Raw genomic sequence first — 9,013 nt, 5'->3', positions numbered from 1 at the left:
CTTTTGGGCATTACAGGGATCTTTGGCTTAGGCAAAAGAAGCGTTGCTGCAGAGCAAATGGGGAGGTTGAGGGGAAGAAAGAGTAGGTGAGGTTCATAGAGAAAGTATAGCAACCAGCTTGACCATAAAAGATATTTATTGCCAGGCATATGAACTTATGATGATACCAGTAATACTAGCCATACAAGAGAGACAACTAAACAGTTACAATATTACATAGTTTCAATTGGGGTTTTGGGGAAGTCTAGCTTGAGTTTGATTAGCAAAAGTCAGGTTTAAAAAGCTGTGCTTGGAGTAAGAGAATAAAAGTCAGGTTCCTGGAGTCAGAGAGAGGGAGAGAGGGAGAGAGAGCGAAAGCTGGGATCTCACCAGTCAGTGAAGCTTGAACCAGTCGAGGTTTCCAGGTGTTGTTGGAGCCGGCAGATAAGCAGAGTCCTCAGCATGATCAGTGGAGAGATTCCAGGTAGAAAAGGAGTGGAGCTGATGCAGCTTTGGATCCAAGTACCAGGACAGAAACTTGAGCTTGGGTACGGGGTTTTTGTAGGAAACTAACAATGGCTCAAGGGCAAACACTAGGTTTGTTTAGGGGTAAACAATGGTTCATATGCTGGATAATAGGAATTGATCGCTGCTGGCTATAGGTGGCATTACTCTGAGGGAGCTCACAATACAGACAGGAAGATTCAGTGTTTTGGATACCAATAGAGGAGTCATTACCAGAATTGGTCTGATAAATGCTGAGCTGGGTGTGTGTAGATGTGGGTTGATTAGCATTTGGATTCCTCATTATGCAGTGCTCCACTGCTTTTCTGATCCCAGAATTAAATGCAGTCCTTGTCTTGGAATCTGTTCTCCATCCTAATAAAGGTGCATTCCTGTCCCATGTCCCATTTAAATGAGTTGTCATCTGGTTCCATCTCAGATGCAAATGAGACCAGGGGAGTTGCTTCACTCTTGTCACCCTTGTCTGGAGGGCTTTAGGTGTGTCTCCCACTGCATCTTCTTTGTATTCTGTAAGTCCTTCCTCTAATCAGTTCTTGTTCAGGCAGAGGTGGGGAGGGGGAGAGTTCTTTGTGAGTCAGACGGGCTGCATACTGTGCCAGGGTTCCCCAAGAACACAGAGCTGAGAGGTAACACACCCTCTAGGTCCTACCACGGATCCAATTCCCCAGCCAGCAGATTGTGGTGAGGCCAAGGCCCCAGATAGCCAGTTTTGCTAAGAGGTGATCATGGGATACCAGATGGAAGGCTTTTTTAAAGTCAACATATACAACATCAATCTCTTCTCCCTTGTCCAGGTGATAGGTCACTTGGTTATAAAAGGAAATAAGATTGGTCAAGCGAGACCTACCCGCAACAAATCCGTGCTGGTTATCCCTTAGGATGTTGCCATCGGCCAGTCTGTTAAGGATGGCCTCTTTGACAATCTTTTCTAAGACCTTCTCTGGGATAGAGGTCAGGCTGATGGGCCTGTAGTTTGCCGGATTCACTTTCCTCCCTTTCTTGAAGATCGGCATCACATTGGCCTTTTTCCAATCACCGAGCACTTCACCAGAGCGCCAGGAGTTCTTGAAGATCTGTGCCAGAGGCTGGGCTATGATGCTAGCCAGCTCCTTAAGTACCCTGGGGTGTAGGTTGTCAGGGCTGGCTGACTTGAAGGTGTCCAGCCTCTCAAGGTGTTCCTTCACAAGGTCAGCATTGATGGAGGGTAAAGAATCTCCCTCACCCAGGCCTCCCTGACGGGCATCCCATGGGACTGGTGAAAAACTGATGCAAAGTACCCATTTAGCAAGTTGGCTTTTCCTGGGAGTTGGCTGTCAGTTATCCCATCTGGTTTAGCATCTGCCCTTGCTTTTCCTCCAGCTCCCCACATATCTAAAAAAGGACTTTTTATTGTCCTTGATACTTGTAGCTAGTTGGAGTCGCAGGCTTGCCTGTCCTGATTCGCTCCCTGCAGGTCCGGGCCAGTGCAGAGTATTCCTCTTTGGAGGTGAATCCTGTCCTCCATCCTTTGTAGGCCTTTCTTTTTAGACACAGGAGGTCCACTAGTTCCCCAGAGAGCCAAGGGGGCTTTTGCTGCCTTTCCTCCAAGATGAAATAGATGTTGCCTGTGCATTCAGGATCACTCCTTTGAGGAGCAACCACCTGTCCTGAATTCCCCTCCCCTTTGGGTTGTGGCAAGAGAAAGGACTTCAACCTTCATTTACTTCAACCAGCTTTGGAGCAATGTCGCTGTTGCTTGGGAGCAGTTCCATAGTTAAGGTTACAAGCCCTATATTTCAGTCTTGTTTATGGCTATATCAAACTGTGTCATTTAAAGTGAGGTTTGCCTCAGTCAAAAACTCAATATAGCATTATTTCACACCTGGTACAGAAAGAGGCATATAACATTTCACAATGTTTTGCAGATTCCTCTCACTCTTTCTATATGCAGTTTTAAATTAATTATTTTCTAGGAAAGTATTCAAATGAATATTTTTGTAATAATTAATTTAACTTAAGAAAAATATCTGTAATGGATTTTAGCCACAAGACCTATATATGTATGTGTGCATAACTCATTGGATTTTGTTCCCAACACCTGCAAAGGGTGATTTTAGCTTCAAATAATGTCCCCAAATTCTAGCCTTGCCTTTGGCTTTGATTTAGCTAAAGGATATGCATATGGGAAATTGTTTAGTACTGAATGTCTATCTAAAGAAGTTCACGTACATGATTTTCTTCCTACAGGCGAAAATTTTCAAACATGAGTTATTAAATTAATTTATACTGATGCCTGAATATGGTCCAGTTTTCAGAAAAGGTTGTTGGTTCTCAGGGACTTTTGAGCTCATCTGTAATTCAGGACACTTAGGCACCTACATGTGCACACCCATGTCTGAAAATGTTGGCTTTTAGAGACAGCACTCTGAAGAGGTGCATATGATTACGATTGTTTAAAAAAGTGATTTTTCAGTTCAAAGACAAATAAATGTGGTTTTGATAAAACTTAACATATTTTTCTCACATACAACATGCACCCAAATGTAATACACACCTTGATTCTGGAAGGCAGAATGAAGAAAAAAGATTTTTCCAGAGTTATGGCTGCATAAATCAGGGACAGAGCCTAATCTTCAGATGATTCACCTTCACTTTCCTGCATAGCTAAAGCTGAGTTCCTAGGTGCTGCTGTGACTGCTGGTGGGTGCTAATTAGGATGCTCCAGCAGACTCGATTAATCAAATCTTCCTTGATGCATGCTAATTAACATGTCAGAGCAGGCATTAGGCACATGTATAGGTGCTCTATGTTTTTTAAAAGAGCTAGAGAGTGTGCTAAACAGCTAAAGAGTCTGAGCTAAAAAGCCAGTGAGATAGAGAACTCAGGAGCAGCTAACAGACTGAAAATTGTCCTAAAATGCTTAGCTTCATTAGTTGGACATCAAGACCATTAAAAAGGAGAGATGAATAGTTAACACCTGTAGAGTGAAAAAGCCATTAAGTGAATTGACTCCCTCAACTGCCTGAACAGTAATATCACAGCTGCTGCACTGTACAGCAGCAGGACTCCAATCAGGTGCTTCCATTCCCAGGCAGAAAATCAGCTTCTCCATTTAATACATGCACCACAATTTGGCAGGGTTGATTTCTGGGGGGAAACACATCCATTGTATGTAAGAAAACATGGTATTTATTTTTATTTTTATTTGTTTGATTGTTTTTTACACTTACCCTCCCCTGGACTCGAGGCACCACTCATTGGACTTGACGCATCCCTGCATACCTTTTGTGAATCAAGTGGCATGCAATTTCAAAACCTAATTTACACATTACAGCACTTGCCCCTTGCAGAGGGGCAGTGGAGGTGAGGGACTGTTCAGGCAGGAACAAGCCTGAGCTTGCATTTACCTACTTAAGCTTATCTCCTTACCTCCTCACACGGATTAGCACTCTTCAGAGGATCCGGCCAATGCCCAGTGTATCCCAGGCACCCTGGTTAACAATCATTGCTCTACATATTGGTGGTTTGGAAAGTTTCCTGAGAAGTTAGAGATGAGGGTTCAAAGTTTCTTATGCAGAGCGAGGAATTGATTCTATGTCTGTCACATCCTGAGTGCTGTAGTCCCTAGTCTACACGAGAACTATTTGGTGAATTAAATTCAAATTTGCAAAATGCTTTTGGGATGACTGAAACTGTATTTTCCAGTTAAATTACTATTCATTACAAAAAAAATCTCATCCATTTCTTTTCATAATACACTTTACTCCCAAGCTTCCCCATGACTGGCTGGTCACTTTTAATCAAAACACACACCTTTTTTTAGCCACCACTTAAATTTACATTTAGGAACAGTCTTAATGTAGTTTTTGAAAGATGAGCATTAAGTGCAGCAACATTTTGCCATTAAGCTGTATATAGTATTTGAGATTAACTTGTATGTAGTATCCCATATATATGTTCATTTTTGGGTTGTTAAAAGGTGGTCTGTCCCCTTAAAAAAGGCAGCAAGCACTGTTCAGTAGCTGCAACTGTATGGGAAGGTCTAATAAGGAAGTGATTGACTGAGAGGTTAAAAACCCAGAGAGGAGAGCAGAAAGAGGATGGAGAGGGAATGGTTGAACATACAAGATGTGCAAGTGTTGATGGTGGGTGGGCACAACTCCACCCTACCACCACCACCCCTGCTGTTGCCAGGTGCTGGCTCTTGCCAGGCTGCAGCTGCGCCCCACGCCTCACCATCAGCACAGAAATCATGCTGCTGCTGCCTCTGCTGCTGCTGGGCCCTGCCTCCAGCCGGGCTGCAGCCCTGCACCCCGCCATCAGCACAGAAATATTGGGGGTGGGAGGGCACATGCCCCACATACGTCTCCCATGCATTGTCTATGCTAAAGGGAGGTACCAGCTGTGACTAGAACATCTCCCTATGCTAAGGGGTCAGGCTGCTGTACTAGGGGCCCAAGCCAAGAAGTTCCCCTCCAGTGCCTCGGATTGCCTTGTGTTTGCTTATTTGCTAATCCGTTTGTAGTTTAAAGATGGTGTTTGAATTGGGAAGAGTGACTGAAGAGCCCCTCAGGGAGCAACTCCACTTACTAAAGCCAGCAGGCTAAGCAACCTGTTTCCAGGGGTATACATTTAGAGCCTGGAATCAAGCCTTAATATACTAACTTAATTAGTGCAAGACAATGAAGAAAATATAGGTGAGCTGTAAAAAGAAAGACGAGAATTTACAAACTGATGATATGTCTATATAATATAATGCACCATTATTAAGTTGAAAACAGTCATAAATTACGGGGGGAAAAGAAACAGCAATTTAGCTGAAAAAAGGAATACAACATGTATAGACTTCATTTTGCATTTACAGTAAGGAGAGTGAATTGGCAACTGCACATGGTTCACATTGGGTTTTCCTCATGTTTGCATTTGATGCTTCAGACAACTTTATCTATGCTGTAATTGTAGAAAATGGATAATGGATCTGAGAACTTCATGACTGCATGGAGCATATGCACATGAAAAGGAAAAAAGTGCTGTCTCTCCATTATGCAGCGTGTTGAGGTGCATGATAATTGTGTGGTGTTCTTTGAGAGCATGACTGAAGACTCTGAGGGATGCTAGCTGTGTATTGCTGAGAGCTTTAAATCTAAAGAAAACAATGAATATGTAAGATGTAAATTTCAGATGGCTAGGTAGCAATCAAGAAAACCCGTAGACACATTCACTGCTTATTGACAAGAAATGTGTGGCAGGCACGAATACCTGATTTTATTAAGGTCAAAGAAAATAAAAAAAAACAGATCATCATGGTGTCATTCTTCCTTCTTCTGAAGACGAACTGTTAAATCTATATTCAACTGTTAAATCCCAATCCAAGAAGGAATTTACAGTAGGCCAAGATTTAACATTAAGAACATGTAATATCCCTTTGACTATAGCAAGGCTTCAACACATGCATGAAGTCAAGTATCCTGACTGGGGATGCTTACCAGAATTAGAAACCCCAGCACTGATATTGATTTGATACACATGAATAAGGCCCAGAAACATTTTTTTAAAAAGGAAAATAATGCTAGGTTTTTAAGGATGTGGCCATGTTTTCAAGAAAGTTGAGATAGTGCTGAATAAATCCACTTGCTGAAATTTTACATCCATAGTTAGGCTCCTACCTTAGTCTCCCATTTAAAAAAAAATCTTGGCCAAGGATTTAATTATGAAGCAAAACATAGCCACCTGTAAAAAGGAACTAGATAATACCATTGTGGTAAGAAATATCCTTTACACAGAGATTATTGCTCTGTGATGGGTCAATATGTATGGAAGTGGGCCAAGCCCAGTTACTTTGTGCTGCTCTATATACCATTCATTTCACTCAGGTATTTTCTCCTTGACTAAGCAGAATAAAAGAGGATGGGATCTGTTGAAGCACTTGGAAAAATCACTGTGTAAGGAGAATTGCCACTTCAAACAATGCTCCAAAAGCCAAAAGTTCAGCCACTTATATTTATGTGCTGAAAACCAATGTTTTTATTATACTTTGATGCAAACCTCGTACAGTATGTTACAGACACATTAAAGAAAACATGAAAGCAAAAATTACATCAAAAATTATATTTGCCCAGTGGTTCCATCCACATCACCCTTGAAAATGCCAGGTGTCCAGGATGGTCTGATTCCCTAATAGAAGAAAAAATGTGCTACAACTTTCTTTGTAATTGAAGGCAACAAAGGATGCCTGCTGGGTCACTCAGCGACTAAAACACTTAAATAGATAAATGCTGGCTGTGAGAAGTGAAAACCTCCTATAAGGAATGTACACTCTTGCATGTTAGAGAGAATAGATGGATTCTCTACAGGTGGGCATAATTCTTTCACTTATACAACTTTTTATCTTATTTTCTCTCCCTTCCTTTGGTCATCCCTTCAGACAGTTGCCTCTTCATGTTACAGGAAGTTGCGTCCTTGGCAAATTTCTAACCCTGGGTAATGGTTAGAGTCAGTGTCTGAGTAAAGGTTAGGTACAGACCTTAGATTAGAGATCCTGGCTGACAGTCAGGTCTGAAACTGATGTTTTTCATTAATCGTTTTAATCAGAATTAGTCCCAAAATAACACTGCTTTACTAAGAGTCTTTTCAAACCCAATTTTTCTCAAAAGACTTTTGCCAGTTTGAGACTAAACTATTCTGGGCGCATCTACACATGCACCCACAGCACCGTTGTTGCTGCGCCATCATTTAGTACTTCCCTTTGGAAGTAGCTGGTGGTGCATGGTTATTTTTAGCCACTATGCCACTGTAGCAATGCTTTATACTGAGGGAGCAATTCGCTATAGCAACGTAGTGTCCTGTGTAGTGACCCTCTGAGTCATCACTGTCAGGAGGGAGTTGGATCAGAGCTATAAAACCAAGAATTCCCTATCCCTGAAATTTAAAGGAGTTTGGCTGCAAAATTTGAGCTTGGGTCCCTGCTCCAAATAGAAAATACTATAAACTTCCATTTATTCTTCTATAGCTCTTGCTTTGAATACTGCCATTTTTCAGAATTCTTTTTTAAAAAAGATTAATCTTCCCCCTTTTTTGCCTTTCTTATTCCACTATTTTTAAGAAACTTCCTCTGAAAGTCTCTAAATAAGCATATTCTATATATCATAGACACTTTGGGCACACCAAGACAAGCGTGGACATGCAGTATGTGGTGCCACAGACCTGTCTGTGGATCTGCACACCGCACACGCCACACATGCAGGCATTCCCCACGCTGCTAATTTGCAGCGTGGGGTTTTTTTTAACCCTTTTGGCCAGAGGTTGAGGCAGCTAATTGAGTACTCAGTTAAGAATCCTGTTGATTTTAATAGGAGCTTTGGCACATCTTTGCATATTTTAGGATTGTGGAACTTGTCCATTAATCATTAAGATTATTTTTGATGTAGCGCCAAATATTCCCCATGTATTCTATTAGATAATGTCAGTATTTACAATGATAGGTATCATTGAAAACTAGTGGAGCCTTTGAAAAGTGGCCATTTAGAAAGAGGTCTTCAAAATTGCCCTCTAATTATGGCTGTCTTCATTTCTATATACGCACTTCAGGGGCTTCAGCTGAAGTTATTTGTGCTTAGTACCTCTGAAAAGCAGGACATAAACATCCCCAAAACTGAGGCACCTGGAATGAGAGCTCATTTGTGAAAAGTGACTTTAATCTACCTTAGTGGGTGCATCTTCAGATCACTCTACAGTGACGTAGCAATGCTCTATGTTGCCGTATGGTACACTATGGTGACGTAGCGATCACATGGGTCTACACATGATCGCCAGCTACATCACTGTAGTGGCATGTTCCATCCACTATAGCACACTAACGATATAGCTGGAAAATTTACCCATGCACTGCACACACAAAGTAGTAACAACCCATACTGTGCCGTGCTTTAGTACTTCCAAACAGAAGCATTAAAGCATAGTGCCGTAACAACATCACCATATGGCAATGTGTAGGTGCACCCAGTGTTTACTTTTATTGGAGCAGTTCGCAATGTTCCATACACTTTAGAGCAAATGATTTCAAATAACAAAATTATTTATGTGCTGTAGGTGAAGAAAGTCTAGGTCCAAACTATAGATGCTTCACTGAACTCAGGACTGCTATGTTGATTTATGTTAGCTGGTAATCTGGTACTTGGTTTTGAATGGCTCCCATTAGACTTTGATACAGGGAGTGGCATACTAATATATGTCTCCAATTGTGAATCGTGCAGTTAAACTCATGAGTAAATTAAGTGTATTTTTCAAGTTAAAGTTCATAAAAGAGTGACCTCTCTAATTTGCATCAAGATCTTATTTGACAAAGCATTTGCTGGTCACATTGCCTTTAGACAGCACAAAAGATTAATGCTTAGAATATGCTCAGCTGTTGAAAATTTTAAAGATAATATCAGAAAAGTAATTCAACATGTTCCCAAGGCTCTTAGTCACGTTGCAAAAACTCTAATCTTTGTCAAAATTCAGGAAGAACATTATCCTTTCAGAGCACTCA

The sequence above is a fragment of the Gavialis gangeticus genome, unplaced genomic scaffold (assembly GCF_001723915.1).
Source record: "Gavialis gangeticus isolate Ggan-Ray unplaced genomic scaffold, GavGan_comp1, whole genome shotgun sequence".
NCBI lineage: Eukaryota > Metazoa > Chordata > Crocodylia > Gavialidae > Gavialis > Gavialis gangeticus.
The sequence above is the reverse complement of the archived record's forward strand: the minus strand, read 5'-3'. Positions refer to the sequence as shown.